General features: G+C 37.7%; 1 pseudogene; it reads left to right on the top strand.

Moving 5' to 3' along the window:
* Window positions 1-989: 989 nt before the first annotated feature.
* On the top strand, window positions 990-4,493 carry LOC127511228 (C-type mannose receptor 2-like; annotated as a pseudogene).
* Window positions 4,494-10,618: the final 6,125 nt, after the last annotated feature.

The raw sequence follows: 10,618 nt of genomic DNA, 5'->3' as shown, positions 1-10,618 counted from the left end.
AAAATCTCAGGCTGTATCTCTGCAGTGCTTTGCTCTTTTGATGCCAAACTTTGCATTTTTGTTAACATCTTACTCTGACCACACCACATCAGTTTGGTCGCAGCGACACCAATTGGTCAACAGTGATAAACCTTTTAATCATAATACTAGTGACTACATTTATGCTTTTTCAGCCATTTTGGCAAAAATCATCTTAAAATGTCATTACTTGCTAGTTGTTGCAGTCAGTCTGATGCTCACAGCCATGTTGGCATGACTTATCATGCCTTCTTTGTGCTTGGCCCCGTAATGGCTGCTTGCAGCTATATTTACAAATGTTTTTGTAACTTTTACATCAATAAAAATAATTTAAAGCACAAAAACAGACATACAAGACACCAACAACACTGTTTAATAACTTTGGATTTTGCAGCACTACTTTAGACAGCCCCTTAAGAGTCCTGCCAAGGCACAAGTTTTGAGCACCTTTGTACCTCACTTCTTACCGTATCTTCCCGATGGTTTCAGAAAGCAATTACTCTGAGTCACCCCTTGCTCATACGAGACCAGACCACTGGTGTGTGCTTCAGTAGTGCTGGTGATCATAATTCAGGTGATTGTGCTCTTTGTGATTGCGTTGAGGAAGAGCCTGGGGTGACTGTTACAGGAAATACTCTCCATTTTCCAGCACATTCAAATAAACATGTTTCCATGAGCAACAGAGAGGAAAATATGTGGGCACATGAGAATGAGGAAGAAAAATGAAAAAGGCTTTTTTTTTTCAAGAGTATTAAACAAATGAAGTGGTGTGCTGAATGAGGGATGAGAGCTGATATAATTGCTTTAACGCTGCAAACAGAAACATCGGACTCAGGACAGAAACACACAACCTCTAAAGTAAGAACAACTCACATCTTCATTCTTCATCCAGTTTTTGTTAATATTGTCTGAATGATTGTGCTTTTATGTTCCTGTTAACATAGGTGATTTATCTATATTTGTCTTCAGAAATGGACCAAACTCTATATTTCATTCTTCTCATTGGTGAGTGTTTTATTTATGGTTTCATCAGGTTTGACCCTGTAATGAAAAGCTTTAAATCAAAGCCTCTCTTTCACAGCTCTCTGCTCCGTATCTGAATGTGTTCAGCGTCAGTATCACTTTATAAACGTGAACAAGACCTGGACTGAAGCTCAGAGATACTGCAGAGAGAATTACACAGATCTGGCCACCGTTGACAACATGAATGACATGAACGAGCTGAAGAAGAGTGTGAATGATGGAGGTGTGCAGTATGTCTGGATTGGGCTGCAGAATAAGACAGGTGTTGAGAAATGGCAGTGGTCTTCAGGTGAACCTGCGCTCTATCTGGATTGGGCTCCTGGACAACCTGAAAACAGTTATTGTGTAATTGTATTAAATGGACAATGGCATGATTTGCCATGTTATAGCATCAATACTTTCATCTGCAACAACCAGTGAGTGCACCACCTATTTTTTTTAAGGTCCAACTAATGCATTAACTAACATGAACTAACAATGAGCAACACATTTTTAGAGTATTTATTAATCTTTGTTAATGTTAGTTTATAAAATTACAGCTGTTCATTTTTAGTTCATGTTAGCTCAGTTCAGTTAAAGGGGTTCTTGATTATGATTTCACTTTTTTAACTTCAGTTAGTGTGTAATGTTGCTGTTTGAGCATAAACAACATCTGCAAAGTTACGACACAAAAAGAAGAGATATTTTCTTTTAAAGAATTCTCTGTTTAAGGACTACAACAAGCTTCTTCCTGGGTTAGTGACATTACAAACCCCAAAATTTACATAAACCCTGCCCCCGAGAACACACAACAAAGGGGGCGAGGCCATGTAGGGCTGCTTTAGAGAAGAGGAAGAGTTGTTGTAGTAGAGTGTTGTTGTCATGCCGTCATTTTACGCCGGACTGCTTCACAAACGAGGGTCAATTCAACACTGGATTTGCACAAAAGATTAACATGACGGCACATGCTAGTGGATGAGTTGAATCAACTCCACAGCAACTACATAAATTTATCCACTAACCATTCAGAAACATCCAGTTTCATTCTAAAAGTTGTAACTTCTTCCTGAGTCTCTCCATCAGTGTCGACTCCGGTTTGAACAATGTAAGGCTGAACACCGTTACTGACAATCCTCATTTTGGCTGCGTGAGATTCTCCAGCTTTGTTGTTGTTGAGCAACCGAAGCGTGAGCTGTTAAAGCTCCGCCCTCTTCTTTCCTCTTCTCCGCCTTCTCATTTGCTTTTAAAGGGACACACACAAAAATGACGCGGTTTTGCTCACACCCAAATAGGGGCAAATTTGACAAGCTATAATAAATGATCTGTGGGGTATTTTGAGCTGAAACTTCACAGACACATTCTGGAGACACCAGAGACTTTGATATTACATCTTGTGAAAGGGGTGTTATAGGTCCCCTTTAAATAGTTTTAACAGATACATTTTTTAATTTTAATATATTATAAATATTAGTGCACCACCTATTTAACATAACACTGTTCATTTATACTATAGGTGCACCATATACCAAATTTTAATTCAATGATAAGCACTATTGCTTTTCAATTTGATTGTAAGTATAGAAGAGGCTGCAGATATTAGTCACAAAATCAGTGTTGATTCAATTTCTGTACAGACATGGTGGTAACACTGTTGGTAACTATGTTACTTTATTATGAACTAATGATGAGTTAAGTACTAATGTACTAAAAAGATCTAACCTTGAGTCATGAATTCATGTGTGAAAACTTACTCCAATGTGTTAATTAATAACAAACATGTAGTCAAGGTGGTTATTCACACATAAATTCATGTGAATCATGTCTTACTTAAAGGGTTAGTTCACCCAAAAATGAAAATTTCTGTCATTAATTACTCCTCATGTTGTTCCACACCCGTAAGATCTTCGTTTTTCTTCAGAACACAAATTAAGATATTTTTGATGAAATATGAGGGTTTTTTTCTCAATAGAAAGCAATGAAATTAACACATTCAAGTTCCAGAAAAGTAGTAAAAACATTGTTAAAACATTAATTCATATTTAAGTAATATTTAATTTAAGTATTAATAGCTACATGATTATTCATGTACTGTTATTGTAAAATTTCACCAACATGTTTTATCTTTAACATAACTCTGAAGATACTGTGAATAATCAATAAATATCCAGCTACATAAAAAGCTCAAGTCTTTGAATGACACATTTCCACTGCTCCTCTCCTTCACATCCAAACTATCAAGCAGTGTAAGAATAATGATCAAACTGATTCATGAATCTTTCTTCATTTCTTTCTCTTAAAGCGAACACAGGACTCGTCTTTGTCAATCAGACAATGAATTGGACAGACGCTCAGAGTTACTGCAGACAGAATCACACTGATCTGGTCAGTGTGAGGAACCAGAGTGAGAATCAACAGGTTCAGAAAATCATTAGTGATAATCATTTAACTGCATCACGTGTCTGGATCGGTCTGTTCAGAGTCAGAGACTCATGGCAGTGGTCAGATCAGAGTAACTCCTCATTCAGATACTGGAATAAGGGTGAACCTAATAATGCTGGAGGTAATGAAAACTGTGCAGTGATCAATCAGAATGCTGATGGACAATGGCATGACATCTCTTGCACCAAGCAATATCCTTTTGTTTGTCATGAAGTTGAGCAGATCCTCACAAAACACACAATCCATCCATTAGATCCAGATATCACAAAGTTCACGTTACATGTCTGTCATGACAAATTCCTCCACAGCATGTTGTTTTTGATCAGTCTCTCTCTAGTTTCTGCTTGTGGTTTGTTTTGTGTCCAGATAAACTGATTCTGATCAAAGAGAATCTGACGTGGCCTGAAGCTCTGAGATACTGCAGACAGAATCATGTGGATCTGGTCTCGGTTCATTCAGAAGAGATTCAGCGTCGTGTGATGAATGTGGTTAAACAGGCGTCTACTGAGGCGGTGTGGTTGGGTTTACACAACTATTGCAGCATGAACATGTGGCTCTAGTTGAGCGGAGAGATCGTGTGCTATCAGAACTGGGCTCCAGGGAACGGAAAGACACCGGAAGACTGCCGCCTCGAGAAGAGAAAAGGAGCAGTTCAGTCTGGAGGAGATCAGCGCTGTATCAGCCTTCCTGAATCTCACAAACTTAACTTCATCTGCAGGAATTATGAGTAAAAAGACATGTGAATGTTTCTGTTTACTTGCATTCACTGCTTTCATACATCATTATTAAGGTCTGATTGAATCTGCTAATTGTTTTATTTCCATTTTTTAATTGTCATGACATAATGTGATCTTATTAAAGTTTTCTAACATTAATGTTTAATATTCTTTAGATGTTATGTGTGTTTTAAGAATCTCTTTTCATATCAGGTGTGGTTGCATCTATTTATGTTTTTCACTAATCTTATCTATAGCAATAACTGATTGAATGTGATTCTGTGAGCAGCAGCTCTTACGAATAATAATGTTTCTATCACTGCAGAATGATGAAATCTGGTTTATTCTTAGAAAAGCATAAGTGAATGTTGGGTGTAAAATATCTGGTGTATGATCTAACCATGAAAGATCAGACTCATAAAATGAACATGTGATACAGAACATCAGCTCAAATAAACTCATCTACAGCCAGTATTCTCGTCTCATGTTTATTTCCTAATTTCTCACCGATTTCACAATGACCGGTCAAATGATCTTAATCTTGACTTGATCACACTTGATTTTCAGTGGTGACAGACGGCATGTGACCTTTAACCCCAAGCGCTCTGAACTTCCAGCACTCACTGATCATCTTCAGGTTTCACTACAGTGTCTGCGATCAAATGATTTAATAGCTTGAGTCTACAGTATGTTCAAAGATCTTTTGTTGGTTTGAAACAGTACTTTGTGCTCTGTTAAAGTTTTCACAGCAATTTATATGACACACTTACTTTGGAGTAACAGGTTAAAGTTTCCATCACATTAAAGGGTTAGTTTACCCAAAAATGAAATTTCTGTCATTAATTACTCATCCTTATGTCGTTCCACACCCGTAAGACCTTCATTCATCTTCAGAACACAAATTAAGATATTTTTGATGAAATCCAATGGCTCAGTGAGGCCTGCATTGACAGCAAGATCATTTCCACTTTCAGTGTCCAGAAAGCTACTAAAGACATATTTAAAACAGCCCATGTGACTACAGTGGTTCAACCTTAATGTTATGAAGCGACGAGAATACTTTTTGTGTACAAAAAACAAAATAATGACTATTCAACAATATCTAGTGATGGGCGATTTCAAAACACTGCTTCATGAAGCTTCAAAGCACTTTTGTTTCGAATCAGTGGTTCGGAGCGTGTATCAAACTGCCAAAGTCACGTGATTTCAGTGAATGAGGCTTTGTTATGTCGTAAGTGTTTTGAAACATTAACATAATGCTATTTCATGTATTCTGACTTATTTACACTGTTAAAGAGTTGGATTCTCATGCTAAACATAGCTAAAGTTTCAAAACATGAGTTGGACGTATGACGGAGTATTTCTGTTCCAAAAATTCTCTTCCAAATCGTCACAGGTTTCGGATTTGTTTGTTTTTTTGAGTATCAGCCTGAGTAACGTCAACGGGGGCGGAACGGGCACTTTTCCTGGAAGGGCGCGCGCACATGTCGACCAGAGTGAGAGAGCAAAAGCACGCCTATTAACGCGTGTTCGGCTTTACGGAAGTCATCAGCAGCGCTGCACAGGTCACAGGACTGCACGAAATCAACAATGTCACCAAAGTAGTGTGTTTTTCGTTGTGAGGGAAAGATAACCTGGCTTCCCAAAGAACCCAGTGGAGCTGAGAGATTTGTTTTCACGCATTACATTGATGCGCTCTCGATATTTGTTATTAAAATAACCATAGAAACTGAGTTACAGTCACCTTTTTATTGGTTAAAATGAACGGAGAATATCTGTTTTTCCGTGGCTGCTCGAGCCCTCAGGATCGGCGCTTATGGTTTCATAAACAAGGCCCAGTTCCAAGCTGGATTTACAGATCGTTTGAAACTGAAAGATGGAGCGGTCACAGCGGTAATGATCCCGGTCATGAGTCGGAACCGCAGGTGGTGAGTAAAACTGCATCAAATGTCTGTTTTGTTGGCAATAGGCCTAAGTGCATATAATGTAAACAACACGAATGTAGTGAATTCATAAATTCATTATTAATCATTCATACGTTATATTCATTATAGTGATTCAAAAGTTAATTTGTGTAATTTGTGTTTAAATACAGTTGTTTAGCTGACCATTGATAGCTTGCAGACGATCTCTACACAAAAGATGCGCGTTCTCGTGACTCCAGCTCCAACTTACAGGACACGCCTCCAGGCGCTCGGCTGTTTTCGGAAATACTCGGTACAGCGTATGTATCTTTTATAAATATGATTAAACTAAAGACTTTTTAGAGATATGAAGGACGCACTACTACTCTATATGTACTCAAGATTAACATGAGATTGGCAAAAACTGTGTGTGATACCCCCCCTTTAAGATTTTATTGGTCATGTCAATCACACCAAACACTGATCCCTAAACCTACCCATCACTACAACCAATGAAATTACTTGCAGGGTGGGATTTCTGGTGAAGTGGTTTAGTGGGGAGTCAGTGGCATTGATTGACAGCTACTATTAACCAATCTAAAATCTGCATTAAAGTTAGCAATGTAAGATGAAGTTTAACTGGTTCGCGCATCATGATAGTTTTCTTTATTTTGCAAAAAGCACAACATATTGTTTTTACTCTGAGTGTACACAAATAAAAGAAGACATTCCACAGAGTATAATGGTGTATAACTCTTAATTGTATGTCCAAAATTGATGGAGTATTTTGAGTCTCTTCCACACTGATAAGAAAAAAGGCAAGGTGGTATTGCTGGCGCAACCGCCGACTCCAAAGTAGCCCAATTTGTGCCGAATACAGTGTAATGACACTTTTGCCATTAATATGTTTATAAGCAACTGAAAAAAGCACAAATGTCAGGGCATGTCGAAACTTCTCCAGGGCCCCAAAAATCCTCAGACCCCAGAGGGTTAAGGGTCCATACTTTGGGTGTGGGGTGTCCACAAGGTGAACCCCTTATGCTGAGAGTATGGAGGCCGAACTCGGCCCATAAGTGTAATATTGGATTCTGGGAAAGATCATCACATTGTGTGAAGAGTGAGACTTTGTTGGGCCTTAGGTTGGACTTGTGTTGTTTAAAATGTAAATACGTAAAATAAAGAAATAGAACAGGATAAGTATTGTTATTACTCTAATTTTTAACATTTGAAGAGTTTAGAAATCGGGACTTTTATCTAAAATAAATAGAACAGGAAATGTAGTGTTTCCATTTTGATATTACATTTTAAAGATGTATTTAGAAATCTGGACTTTTATTTTTTTTTTAAATGGACGAGGAAGTAAAAGGAAAATGAAAGTAAACAGCAGCGTTTTTTTAAGGCTGAAAACTATTGAAAATATACAGGTTATTGTTTATTTTTTGCAATTAGGATATGTATGATTGTGTGTTAAACCTTGTTTTTAATTATGTATGATTTGTGTTTTAGTGTTTTTACATGAATGAAAATGATAAAATGTCTGATTTCATTGAATAAATACAAATTGGAAATGTCATAAAGGAGAAATAAAATGTAAATACAAGTGAAATAAAGAAAGATAACAAAATAGGTATTGTTTTTTTATTTAATATCAATTAATATCGTATTTAAAGTTGCATTTAAAAAACAGGACTTTTATTTTGACAAAATACGGAAAATTTGACGAGGAAGCTGAATGTGAAACTAAACAGAACAGCGTTTTTTTTCAGGGGTGAAAAAGACTAAAAATGGACAGGTTAGTGGATTTTGGATGTGTAAGAGTGTAGTGTGTTGTTAATTCATGTTTGAATTGCGTTTTTGTGACGAAATTGAGCCTTTTGCGGTGGCATGCAATGAAAACACTAGAGGTCTGCATATAGTTTTTGAGGGATGATTCTTTGTGTTTTCCAATGTTTGCCACTATGCTTGAGGATGCGTCTGAGGCAGTGAGGTACACTTTCGATTTTGATGGCATCGTAGTGCAATTTTGTCCTGCTTAAATGCAGGACTTCACTATCTTTTTGTAGGAAAAGTAGATCCATCTAAGGTCAATAATCACATTAGTACATTATAAGAAAACATCTGGACCTCACACGTTACTCTGCAGAGGGGGTCAATGCCTTACACAAAACTGTGGGTGTTGGCCTTTGTCGATGGTGGCTATTATCTCAACATAAACAGCGCCCCTGCCACACCCTCTGTTCCGTAGCGATCTGGTGGTCAAAGCGTACGCCATCAGCCTAATTAATGCAGTGTTTTTCTGACAGATTGAAGAGACTTCCTCCGGTGGAATTGGAAAGGCCTACAATCATGAAGAATGACTTGAGCACTCTGGGGAGGATGAATGTTCTCGCTTGTGACCAGAAATTCATCCTTGACTTGTTTATGCAGTCAGTGTTGGATGTTAACCAGGATCTGGACATGACCATCGTTCTGACATTATCAAAGTTTGGTCAGAGGGATCACAGGTGGTTTGATCTGCACAGCCTGGTGGATTGTTACGGTGTTACAAGTGTGTCCTACCATGTCGTATGCAATATCCGCAAACACGATCCATCCATCCATCTTTTCTGTTAGCATTGTGGACTGCAGGATGTGGTGGGTCAGTGTGGGGAGTCTGTTTTCCGTCTACTCAATGTGCGAAACAGCGAATTTCCAGAGTAACCTTGATCACCTGCCAATGGATATAGACATAATGCTTACCCAGGTTGCTCGTCATGACGGCTGCAAAGTTAATTTTTTTGCAGCTTTATGCCGTGACCCCACATTGTCACAAGCCAGCTGCAGCAAAACATCCAGTCAGCTGGGTCATCGTGTGTGACCTCCATATCGAGAAGCACCGTAAGATGCTTGACAAGAGAGCAAAGAGGTACGTAGAGCATTCCGATTTATTAAAAAAGTTTTAATCACAAGTGAAGAAGCAGAAACAATTGATAGAAGATTGTTTACGTCAAAAAATCAACAAACATTAAACGGCAAATAACTCAAAACGTTCTACAAACGTTCTCCATCACTGATGTATGTTACTGAACGAAATGTCGACCCAGGACGAGCTCTAGGACTGTGAAGCTTTGATGGTCTCAATCTACTCCATCTGTGCTTTGATCATCGCTCTGAATCCCATCTAGACGTAGTCTTTGACAGAAAATTTTCTCAGCTTTTTGTTTAAAATGTTGCTTTTTTTTTTTTTAAATGAAACTTACCCACATTCAAGTGTTGATAAAAAAGGATGAGGATGAAGCTAAAATAAAATGTTTTTAAAATGGAAAGAGTTAAAGATATATTACTGTAACAAATTAATACCTAAATACGAACAGTTGTATACTTAAAAGTGCAAACATAATATATAAATAGTAAACTATATCATTATGTTCACTTAAAGAAAACTTGCAAGTATACTTGCAGTATAAAACTAGTAGTTTACTGAGAGTATACTTCAGAGTGTACTTTCATATGCTAAAATATGTACTATAAGTATTAAAAAAGTAAACTACTAGTATACTTATAAGTTCACTTGTAGTACAGACGAGGGCTTTTCACTGAAATTGTTAACCCTGGGTCATTCTAAACCACTAGATAGAGACACACAAAATAACGACTCCATCAAAACCAAAGGTATGTTTTTGTCTTATTTAATTACACCCTCAGAGGATGATTCAAACTGGATTTCAAAACGGCCAAAGGTAAATGTAACAGAACCTGCTTTGTTTGCACTTATTTAAGTGGTGAAAGAATACCAATTTCATACCTGTTTCACCATGTAGGCAGTGAATGGTGAGAGAAACAAAACACAATTCTTTACTTGTCTCTACCTGAGCAACAGATAACAGAGAAGCCCAGATGATCACATCCAGGACAACACAAGATTCAGCACTAAGTTCTCCAGCACTTTTTCTTTTACACTTTTCCTCTTTCTACACTGATGGAGAGACTACAACATGACATAAAGGAGCTTGAGGAGAGGCTGAAAACCCTGGAAAAGGAGATCAGGCATTTGCGAAGGTTGAACACATCACTAATTCCCATGCCCCTCCATCCTCTTCTACAATAAAGATCTGTTAAAACTTTCTGAACTGTCTGTCCTCTTCTGTTGTGTGATACTCTCGACCTCCCAATCATTTTTAAACTTGAATGGGGGTGGGATTGGGAAAGGTCGATGAGCCGGAATTTAAACTCTGCCCACAAAGGCTATCGGAGCCAACGATAGGATATTGTTTTCAACTTAGCCACAATATTTTATTCTCCATCTTTCAATGCATTTTGTCTGTACATAAATCAACTTTTAGGTTATGTCATCGCAGAATAAAATCTATAAATCAGAATATTTATTGCATTTATGAAGAAAAGGTTCAGTACCCAAGGATCGCCTATTGCCTCAATGCATAGTCTCTTTAGGCAGATTGTTTTGGTGACTTAGGAGTCTTCTTGACTACTCCTAACTTTTCACAGATTTAGGAGCTAGTTTTAATGCTAAAATGCTTTGTGAAATACTCTTAGAGCAAA

Source organism: Ctenopharyngodon idella, chromosome 4 (genome assembly GCF_019924925.1).
Source record: "Ctenopharyngodon idella isolate HZGC_01 chromosome 4, HZGC01, whole genome shotgun sequence".
Lineage (NCBI taxonomy): Eukaryota > Metazoa > Chordata > Actinopteri > Cypriniformes > Xenocyprididae > Ctenopharyngodon > Ctenopharyngodon idella.
Note: the sequence above shows the minus strand (reverse complement) of the source record. Positions and strands in the feature narration are given on the sequence as shown.